Raw genomic sequence first — 10379 nt, 5'->3', positions numbered from 1 at the left:
CTGAAGCCGAATACGTATATGTTGTAGCTGTAAGGATCCTTCAGCTGGTCTTCCAAACAGTGAAAGCTGATAAAGGAAAAGAATGTGTCAAATTTCCATATAAAAATGATTAGGTACAAATCACATTGTGATAAATGAAATAAATTCCAGGAATCGCTTTGAATCAGATTGGGCTCCCTATTTCTAGTATACGGCACACTAATAGATAAATCATATAGTTATACATGTAATCCGATAACATTATAAGAAACTTTTAACGAATAAGCAAGAGTTTTGTTCATCTCTAAAGCCATTTTCTGCTGTCGATCATCTATTTAAAAGAACATCGGTAGGCTTTAACACGACAAGAACCTCACTGCACAGACAAGCTAATGTCGCGTAATCATACCTACATATAGATGGAATATCAACATAATAACCGCAGTGGCAATAACTAGTTAATTCTGAAAAGCACAGGACCTGTGGTGTCTTTGAATTAATATTTAAAGAAATAACAATAGTATACTAGTTGCGATTAAACGAATAATGTTGATCGTCATAAAAAAGAAGACTGTTATCGTGTCTTTCTATAGAATTTTGGCATTAATTGTAGTTTCATTATTTATAAGTTTCCGTTTAACGGTGAACTATACAACTCCACGGCAATGACATCCGGTAATCCAGCGCTGTTCCAGATTTTCTGACATTCGGTTGTAGATGATTAATTAGAAAACTACTGAATTTCATTGAAATATAATAAAAGGAAGAGGTTCGGCATCAGGACAAATCAAAGGAATCGCTTATTTTATTGTCATTAGAAAAAATCCGCGCTATGAAACAAACACATTCACGTGTAGTCTTTGTGATTTCTAATTATCTTCGGGTTCAGACACCAATGAATGCATCTGGGGGAAAAAAGTCGTTTGGATCATGTAAGACGGCATATAACCAGACTACCTGACAATATGCTATGAATGAAAATCTAAACCATGATACTTTAATTTCTTTAAATATTTTCATGCTTGTTTGATTTTCAATGAAGAAAAAAAAAACCAGTTACATTGAGGGTAATCTCATACAGTTTTGCGGCATTTTATATACCACGCAAAACGACAAGAACAACAGCAAGGAGAACAAAGGATTACATATTATTCTTGGGCGATAAAACATAACCATTCCATAAAAACAATATTAATTGGTTAAAGCACAATTTCTGATCTACATTACGTTCTTTTGGTCGTTGAGGGCATATTGACGTACTGCAGAACTGCCCAAAATGCAGACACAAGACCTTGGTTTCAATAAAATCAGGAATGCAGGGACGCAGTTTTGTAATTAAGATCATCACAGCAAGGATAAGAATTTTTTGTACCACACGAAGGTTAAATGCAAATTGTTTTCCTATCTGTTCGTATACATATCTCCTTTAAGTCTCTTTGTAGCTCTAAATGAACTGATTAGCATCAAAATAGTGATCATGTGCAGACATGGCAACATTCAAAAGGAGTATTCAAGGAATAAACAATAGTACATTATAAAACAACAATACTCTATCTAAAATAAATAAAGGTGATATATGGGGACGATACTCTTACACACATTTGAATAGATTCGATTTTTTTCTGTTATTATATATCGTTTGTTTTGAGAGGATATTTCTTGCTTGAATAAGCGAATAAGCTTATGATATATTTGTAGCCATCCACTTAATTTGACCATGTGACTACTACAAAGTGATCACACTTACGTAACTCTATCTTACGAGAGGTTGTATGACTAATAAAATCAACTTTAATGCGATCATTTGGTAATATGAAGGCAATGAACAGTAATCAGGATCAAATGCCCAAATAACAGCTTAATTTGAGAGCAGAGCAAACACGGAACCCTGAAAAAAAATCAGAGGTGGGATCAGATGCCATGGAGGAGTAAGCATCCCCTGTCGACCGGTCACATTCGCCGTGAGCTTTTTGTCTTTTTGATATTAATTCGCAGTCAGTTCAGTATGTAAATAATGGCCTAACAATTGGCATTGGAAACTTCAGTCAACATTCGACCTAATTACAAACAAGGTCCTTATATCGACCTTCGAATTTGCTAAAAAACTACTTTTCTAGGTAGGAAGTCCATTACTGAAAGATTATATTCACAGAATACAGCAATCGTTGATTTCCAATCCACAGTTAAGTATTTAATCTGAGCAGGAAAAGGATTTTAATATTAAGACATTATTGTTTAAGGGTATATCACGTCGAACAGAGTCAAGGATACATTTAATGTCGTTTTATGCCTTTCGACACGCTCACGCAAAAGTCACTTCATCATTCAAAACAAAGAATATAAATTAAATAAAAAGACCCAAGGGTGTCTAAATGATTTCCATCAAAGTTTAAAATAAAGTTCCCTACTTAATTCAAAATATCCTAGAAGGAATGAGTAACTATTTGCGAGAGCAATCTCTACACATCTACAAGAGAAAGTCTAGGAATCCTGGTATCAATTGGCATTCAACGAATTCACTATCTTACAATATCTTGTCATGTCTTTCATAGGAAACACTAAATAACAAGATGGCTTGTTTCGTTATTGCTTTGTGTGATACAACAAACAACTTTTTACAGATAACAGAGGAAAAAGTGAGAAATCTCTGCTGATATACCGAAATGAATTTCACAAAAGCAGAATCCTAGCGATTACAAATTCCGTCTAGAACCCATAAAGAGTGATTGCGTAATTTTACAACAAAAAAGTTGCAAGAAGTATTTTGTCACAGTGTGAGATTTTAATTTGAAGCACACTTGAAAAAATAAAATTTTCGCGTCTCGTTTTTTTTTATTCAGAGAAAAAATACACCAAATAAACAGTCTTTTTATGATGTTTGTTTTGACACATTGAATTAAGCGAACACAGTTGTTCTCCGTAACTAGAGACTTGATTTTTGTTTACACATAGCACCTTTTAGACACGTTATAATTATACAGCATTTAGACAGAGGCTCTTCATCAGCAGCAGGAAGCGCTAACCGGCGGCCAATAAAAACAGAGGCATATTTTCTGCACCTAACACTGCACATCTGGAGAATTTAGAAATGTCAAAACTGAATTTTGGCCCCTTTGATTTATTTGGCTCACTCTGCCTCCGATCCGTCGTCACTTGAGTAGCTTTATTCTGGTAGTACTTACGTCTCCCGGACTCCGAGGTGCGACTTGATCGGGGTTGGCAGGAACATGGAAGCCACCCGCCCTCGCCCATTGGTCAACGTCATTAATACTGAGATATCCTCCTACAAATCTACAACAGGCACTCTTTAATGAATATTTCACATGTTTGACGAATAAAGATTTCAAAGAGCACAAGGGGAGGCCATCAATCAAAGTTAATTGTTCTCTATCGCTGCAGGTGGAATTATGATTCACGGGTCTAATAGCCAAACATTTATGATAGAGAGATAATGAAGATTTTTATACTGTCTTAATCACAACGAATGTCAGCAGAACGTGCATGAGTTATGGATAAAAGGTTGCTGAATTGACATATTCTTAAAACTGACGTTGATTACAACTTCCTTTGCTAAGTTTAGCAAATTGATTGATTTGTCAAAGCTTGTTGTTTTTTTAACCTGGCAAAATGCTTTGCAATATTGTGAAAGCGTCAAAGTAGAGAAAATATTATCATTCAACTTTCATATGGTATTCTTTAGTTTCTACAAACTTATTTTGATGCATCTAGATCGAATTCATCCGGAGGGGAATATAATATCATATATGATAAAAATAGATATCCGAGAGCCCGTATATATACCTCATCATGAGTTTTATTATTTAAAATTGCATAGTAATGACTTAGTTTGCGCCCCTCCTTCCCATACAGCTATTAAAACTAGATTCCTCCTTATCAACTAGATATAGGCCCCCAGATCTGCTACCGTGTATTCAAAAGACTCAAATAAGCTTTTCTGATCAAGCTATTGCTCTCGTCTATCTGTTCCATCTTCCTTGAATGGTAGGTTTCACGTTTTCTTTACCTCTTTCTTAAATTTTCCGTTTTTTTCCTTCGGTACTGTCATTAGTTCAGTCTACATGAACATGTATCTACACTGGCATGTAGCCTTTATTCGAAAACTAGGAATAAGAAGATATTAATATATTGTAAAATTTCTCAAGGATATATAACGAAATTTGATCAAAGCGGTGGAAGCCAGAAGAGACAATGGAAGAGACCGCTGGTATTACGTACATGTACAGAGTGTATATGTGTGCATATTTAAAATTTATATTTTTTTAGGAAAAAACCCTGCACTTTGTCAAATTATTTTTCAGCATTTGAACTTCAGCACCATTAACTTGAAGCATGAAATTAACACAACGATCACAATAATCGTTATTATTAAACCTTTTTTTTTTTTTTGGTCTAAAAATACTGAATTTTATTTTATAACGTTAAATTTAAAGTACTGCAAGCATATAATACTAGTGTTTAAGTTATAATTGTCATATACTAAATGTAAGTATAGGTTCAAGGTAGTATGATGATTTAAAAGTTGAAACACAAAATAATTTATTTCCTTATACACCGGTGAGTATACCATCAGCATTTGTTCAAGAAACATATATCAATTCAGTCATGTATCAGAATATAATACGTACAATTTGATTTAATGACAGATAATAAACATGCACCAAAAAGGACCAATGTTTAATGCTCATAAATATTCTTTTTTAAAATTTAAACTTCTGACTCTATAAAGGAAATACGGTAATCAGACAATAACCATCAATGGAATATGGAGATTACGAACAGTATTCAAGATCAAAAGTCCATTCAAACAATACAAATCAGGAGCAGGGCAAACACGGACCTCTAAAACATCATAGGTGGGATAAGGTGCCATCATTTCCCCTGCCGACAGGCCACACCTGTCGTGTGCTCCTTGTTATAATCGGTGAAAACGGAAAAATCCGTAGACAATTCAGTGTGTAAATAATAGCCTTACAATTAGTATGAAAAAGATCAGTCAATATGTGACTGTGTTTGATGACAAGGTCATTGTATTACCCTAGAACTTGCGAAATGACGACTTTAAAAGAGACTGTTGATATTCTTGTTTCATCAACTTGTTTGTTAATAGCTTGCATCGTTCTAGAAATTGTTCGTACCTAGAGCATACTCTTGCGTATCGAATCAAACCAATATGCAGGTGATAAGGGTATATTGTCATATAAGTAAGGAAAGTTGACGATTGAAAAGTTGAGGTCATCACGTTTATCATAAAGCTTCGTTGTTAGGTTACAATAACGTCTATTATTTAGTAAAATATCCAAATATGAAACAGATGTGTCGGACTTTGTGGTATCTTTAATTTCAAGCTCACTGGGATATATCGAGTCGACATATGTCGAGTTGAAGGCTTCTCCTGTTTAAGATTTTGAATAATTCTGCTTCATATGAATACAAAATGGGCAAAGAAGACGATGACGTACACATAGGTAAAACTCTCGTCTTTCCTGCAATTACTGTGTATGACCGCTTTATATGAGTTATTGAGGATTTCTTTCCGGGTGATGACCGGTGTCGCATAAAATTTGGTCCGCCTCGTTTAAAGGTCCGGGGGGACCTAATACGATAACATATAAGGTCCGCCTTTTATAAGAAAAGGTCCGGCCCGTATAAGAAAAGGTCCGCCTTAGTTTAAAGGTCCGGGTGGTGCAAAATGTTTTAATCTTGACTTAAACACATAAAATTAAAGAGAGTTTGTTTACATCATATGAAGAAAGAAGGATTTACGCTAACTATTGTGTGTGTGTTTTTTTTTTTTTTTTTTTTGTTTTTTTTTGTACAATATATCTCTAGGGCAGGAATTGCTACTCCTTGTTTAGTGTGCTTTTAGCAATGCCGTTGAGGGCAATGCCTTTTTTTTTTTTTTTAAATGTCCCTTTTATTGGGCTTGTGTTTGTTTTTCTGCAGCATTTGCTTTGTGTAAATTAGGACGATTAAAGGTGTGAAATCTGTCGGTGTGTATAGGCAATAAAACTATGGGGGGTGTGAAGTATTCGTATACCTGACAGGTACCCACAGGTAGAGCCCGCGGCAGATAGCAATGACAATGTAATGGTCATATGTTTGCTTTAAATCAATAGATACGAGGGGCATTTCAAAAGTTCTGGCAACTGGTGTGCGGTAAATTAATGAGCGTCATTATTATAAATTAAATTATATCAATCCCTCAAAATAGTCTCCGTTGACCTGGACAAACTTTTTCAGTCTTGAAATCCACGTGGAAAATGTATGAATTCTCTATTTTAATAAATTAAGCTAAAGAACAAATTATAATACTATTATGATATTCATGAGTAGACATCAAAATTTTGATTTAAATATTTATATATAGTCTATTCTTATTACAATATTTTAAAGAAATTTCTTATTCCAAGTGTCGAGTTAATACTAAGACAGATAAAAAAATAAAAGTATTTATATGCTTCCTTTAGTTTTAACAATTAACTTGTTTTCAGTTTATAATCATATTTTGTCCCTTTATTTGTGGATAGGGAAATATATAGCCTAAAGTTGTATTCGATCTATATTTACTGCAGAAACAAAATACATGTAATGTTAAAGCTTAAAACAGGTACATGTAACTCAATGTTGAAAACATATACATCAGATTTAAAGTATAATCATGGTTTGGATTTAATCCTTTCTTATAAAAATATCTCTCTTCCTCGTCATAATGAACTACATATGAAATAAAGTTTGTAATTTTTTTTTTTGACAAAAGAAAAAAAAAAAAAAAAAAGGAAATAACACATTTTACTGTGACTATAGCCAGACTGTGGGATAACCTAGCAGGTTGTATTGTATGACCGATTAAATTTTGAAATCATCATTGTAAAATTTTTTTTTTATTACCGACATGAAGCATTTTGGGCAAAGTTGAATGTCCAATTCTATATACAAGTCATTTAATAATGTATCTCACGTCTGTATGAACGGGGGAAGGGGGAGGGAACATCACTTGATCCTCTTCCTTTTTTTTTTGCGTATCAAGGAATTTCTATTTTCTACATTAATTTGTGCAACGCCCCCCACCCCCAAATGGACCCAGAAATATACTGACTGAATGTTTCTGGGGACATTGTCAAGCGTGCGTCATATTTCCCATTTCAAGCTACATGATATGTACATTTTCGTGTTGTCGACTAGAAGCATTTCAGTCTAATTTTAAATCAAAAATACATTTCTTTTAAAAAGCGCTGATTATTTATTTTATTCTTTTATGGAAAGTGGCAACTCACGGTTATCCGGAGAAAAAAGGTAATTCATGGGGTTTTCCAATTATAAAACTGACTGATCATGAGAGTCCAAGCTCCTGACAGCTCAGTATTACGTTACGCTAAAACTCCATACCAAGTAGTCCCGGAGAATCGACATTGTATGGAGTATGACGGAGAGTCATATTCCATATTCTCCGGGACTTCTTTCCCTACGAATAATGATATGGAGTAATACTGAGCTGTCTGGAGCTTGAATGAGAGTGATCTCCCGTGTAGAATTTTCTACGCGGTGAAAACCAATAAAGTGTATTGTTTAGTACCACTACACCTGCTCAAGAGTTCTTGAAAAATTCTATACGAAAGCCAGGAACTTTGCCAATGTCCTTAAATTATCCTTTTCGAAGTCCTCAGTCATTCTCCGTACGTGGTAACCATGGAGGAAATAATACAATCTGTCTCATGTAGTCATGACAGAAATTTTGAAATTCGATTTTCATAAATGCACATATGTTGTATCGGATATTACCTAATACAATTTTGAATAATGATTATACAGTCGCAGATCCAGAAATTTTTTCCAAGGGGGGGGGGGGTCCATCCCAGTCAAAAAATTTCTAACCCAAAAATTTCTTGACAAGCAAAAAAAAAAAAACAAACAAACAAACAAACAAACAAACAAACGTAAAATCCATTTCCAAAACGTGAAAAACACCTATTTCGTGGTGGTGATGGTGGGGTCCACGTTTTCTAAGGGGGTCTAAAGTCATTTTTTATTCACTTCAGTAGATACTTTTAATAAATCTGGAAATTCCAGGGAGGGGGGTCCGGACCCCGACCCCCCCCCCTTCGATCCGCGCATGTTATATGAATATTTTCGGTATTGGCTGGAAAAATTCCCGGTAATACAATGCATCTCAGGTGAGGAAGATGGGGAGGGGTGGCAATAACACCTTCTTTATATTTCCATCTGCTCCTTGCGTATCAAGTACATAGTAAATAAACACCAACTTCAATTAATCTAATCTGGTGTATTACAGATTTCTTTTTACTTGTCACTCAAGGCATTTACCACATACATTATGTACGTAGTGTTGATGACCCCCTTTCTTATTTTTAAGATTATTTTCCCAATACATTGTATGAATACAGAAACAAATACCCCCTTTTTTATGCTATATGAACAAAGAAGATGGGTGAACAAGGCGGGCGAAGTGCCTATAGTGCGACAAACATGAAGTGAAAAATAAAATCTCAATTATATCCAAAATTTCTTTGATATTTCATCTAAAATTAAAGTATACTTCATGTAAAATTATGAATATCTAATGCTGACAAAAAAAGCACGAGCTTCACGTGCTGATACCCTGGATTTTTGTCACGTGATAATTATGCCGATCAGTGTTGTTATAGATATGTATGTGAAGTGCAACTGCAGTGTAAATTCAAAACAAAATTCAGTTCTTATTCCAATTCATTAATTATTTTAGGCACTGTAATTCATATCCAGAAACTCAATACGTTTTCTTTTTATATCTTACGCACGCCAATGCTATGGAGCAGTTTATGAAGCAACTTTTTGTACACTGATGTAAAACATTAATCATTAAATTAACAAGTAATAGCTTTTCAAAAAGCTTGCCTGACTAATCAATCAATATCTATGGAACGTATATGCAGGAGAGGGGCTAAACGTTTCCGTCATCAAGGAGCGACATAGTTGCGATACTTCATTATACAAGATGTACAGTTGACTTTCTCAAATTTCATAACCAAATACTACAGATTAACGAATATATGAGACATGCCACTATTTGGTCATTTATTAGTTAGCCCACGGGCTGACTAGTTACGTTGGGATGAAACTGCAAGTGCGCTACAGCGTAGATTATAATGAAAGGCGGATCCAGCACAGGCGCGCCGGGCGTGCGCCCCCCCCCCCCCCCTTTGAATTTTTTGTATGTAGAATTTATATGTTCATTATCCTAAAATCAAGGAAAAAACACCTCTTATTTGTAAGAATTCACCAGCTTCCTGGGGCGAATCAGAGCTTTGCTCTGGACCCACTGGGGTTTCAATACAGCCCCCCGAGACCCCATGCCTTCTACTGCGCCCTCCCGTTATGAAATTCTTGGATCCATCACTGATAATTCTGGGAAAATAGTTAGATGATTCGTTTTAAAGAAATTCATATTACATGTACTCTCTTACTAGATGGCGCACTTCTTCATGGTCAGTGATAGATTGATGAGACGGCCTCTATTTATAGACTGGTCTGATTTCCGTCGTTTTCGACGACGAAGTAAATTATGAACAGTTTTAACTGGGAAAGTTGTCTTGAAGTGTTTAGTGTTTGAGACAAAAATGCTTCAATGCTACTCTAGAAATCAAAGTAAATAACCTGTACACTTTATCATGTTTATAGCTAGCGCAAAACAAGATATTAATACCCCCCCCCCCCCCGGACAAAACTCACGCGATGATTGTCTTACTATATACATGTATTATAAATGAGCTTAAAAAACATCTTTATATACAGTTTTGAAATTGTTAGTTTTTCTTTTCAATCGATTTCAGGACCTTTCTCATAATTAAAATAATGTGCTTTTTTATGAAATGAAAACCAGTACAGATCTTGATGTCTTCTTCATTTTGCCGATTCCTTACTTAGAACCTTACGGGAGTGAAGCCCATTCCGCTTCGGGTACTGACCTACACTCTTGTCACTGTATTAAAAGGAAACCCTTGTTCCTCACAAAGCATGAAATAATATGCTACTCGCTGACTTTCTAAGCTTTTTTAAAAAACCCTTACCTTGTAACGTACATTATTAATAAATGTAATGTTGAAAGAAAGGCTAGGTGGAAAACAGAATCAAGAAGGGATGTCCCATTTACTGGGTGGAGGGAGTTTGTTTATGATTAGACTAGTCCACTTATGGAATAAATACATGTAGTAAGAATAATCAGCAAATTCATTGCTTTAGTGTTGCTTGTCCATATACAATGTGTTCTCTTAAAAAATGAGATAAAATTTACTGTTAATAAAAAAATCTGGAGCTTAAGAATCATGTTAAAAGAATAAACTTTATTTCCATAGAAGTTATCACACCCATTCAATAGAACAACC

The sequence above is a fragment of the Saccostrea echinata genome, unplaced genomic scaffold (genome assembly GCF_033153115.1).
Source record: "Saccostrea echinata isolate AGI-Se365-2 ecotype Australia unplaced genomic scaffold, CSIRO_AGI_Sech_v1 ptg000030l, whole genome shotgun sequence".
NCBI lineage: Eukaryota > Metazoa > Mollusca > Bivalvia > Ostreida > Ostreidae > Saccostrea > Saccostrea echinata.
Note: the sequence above shows the minus strand (reverse complement) of the source record.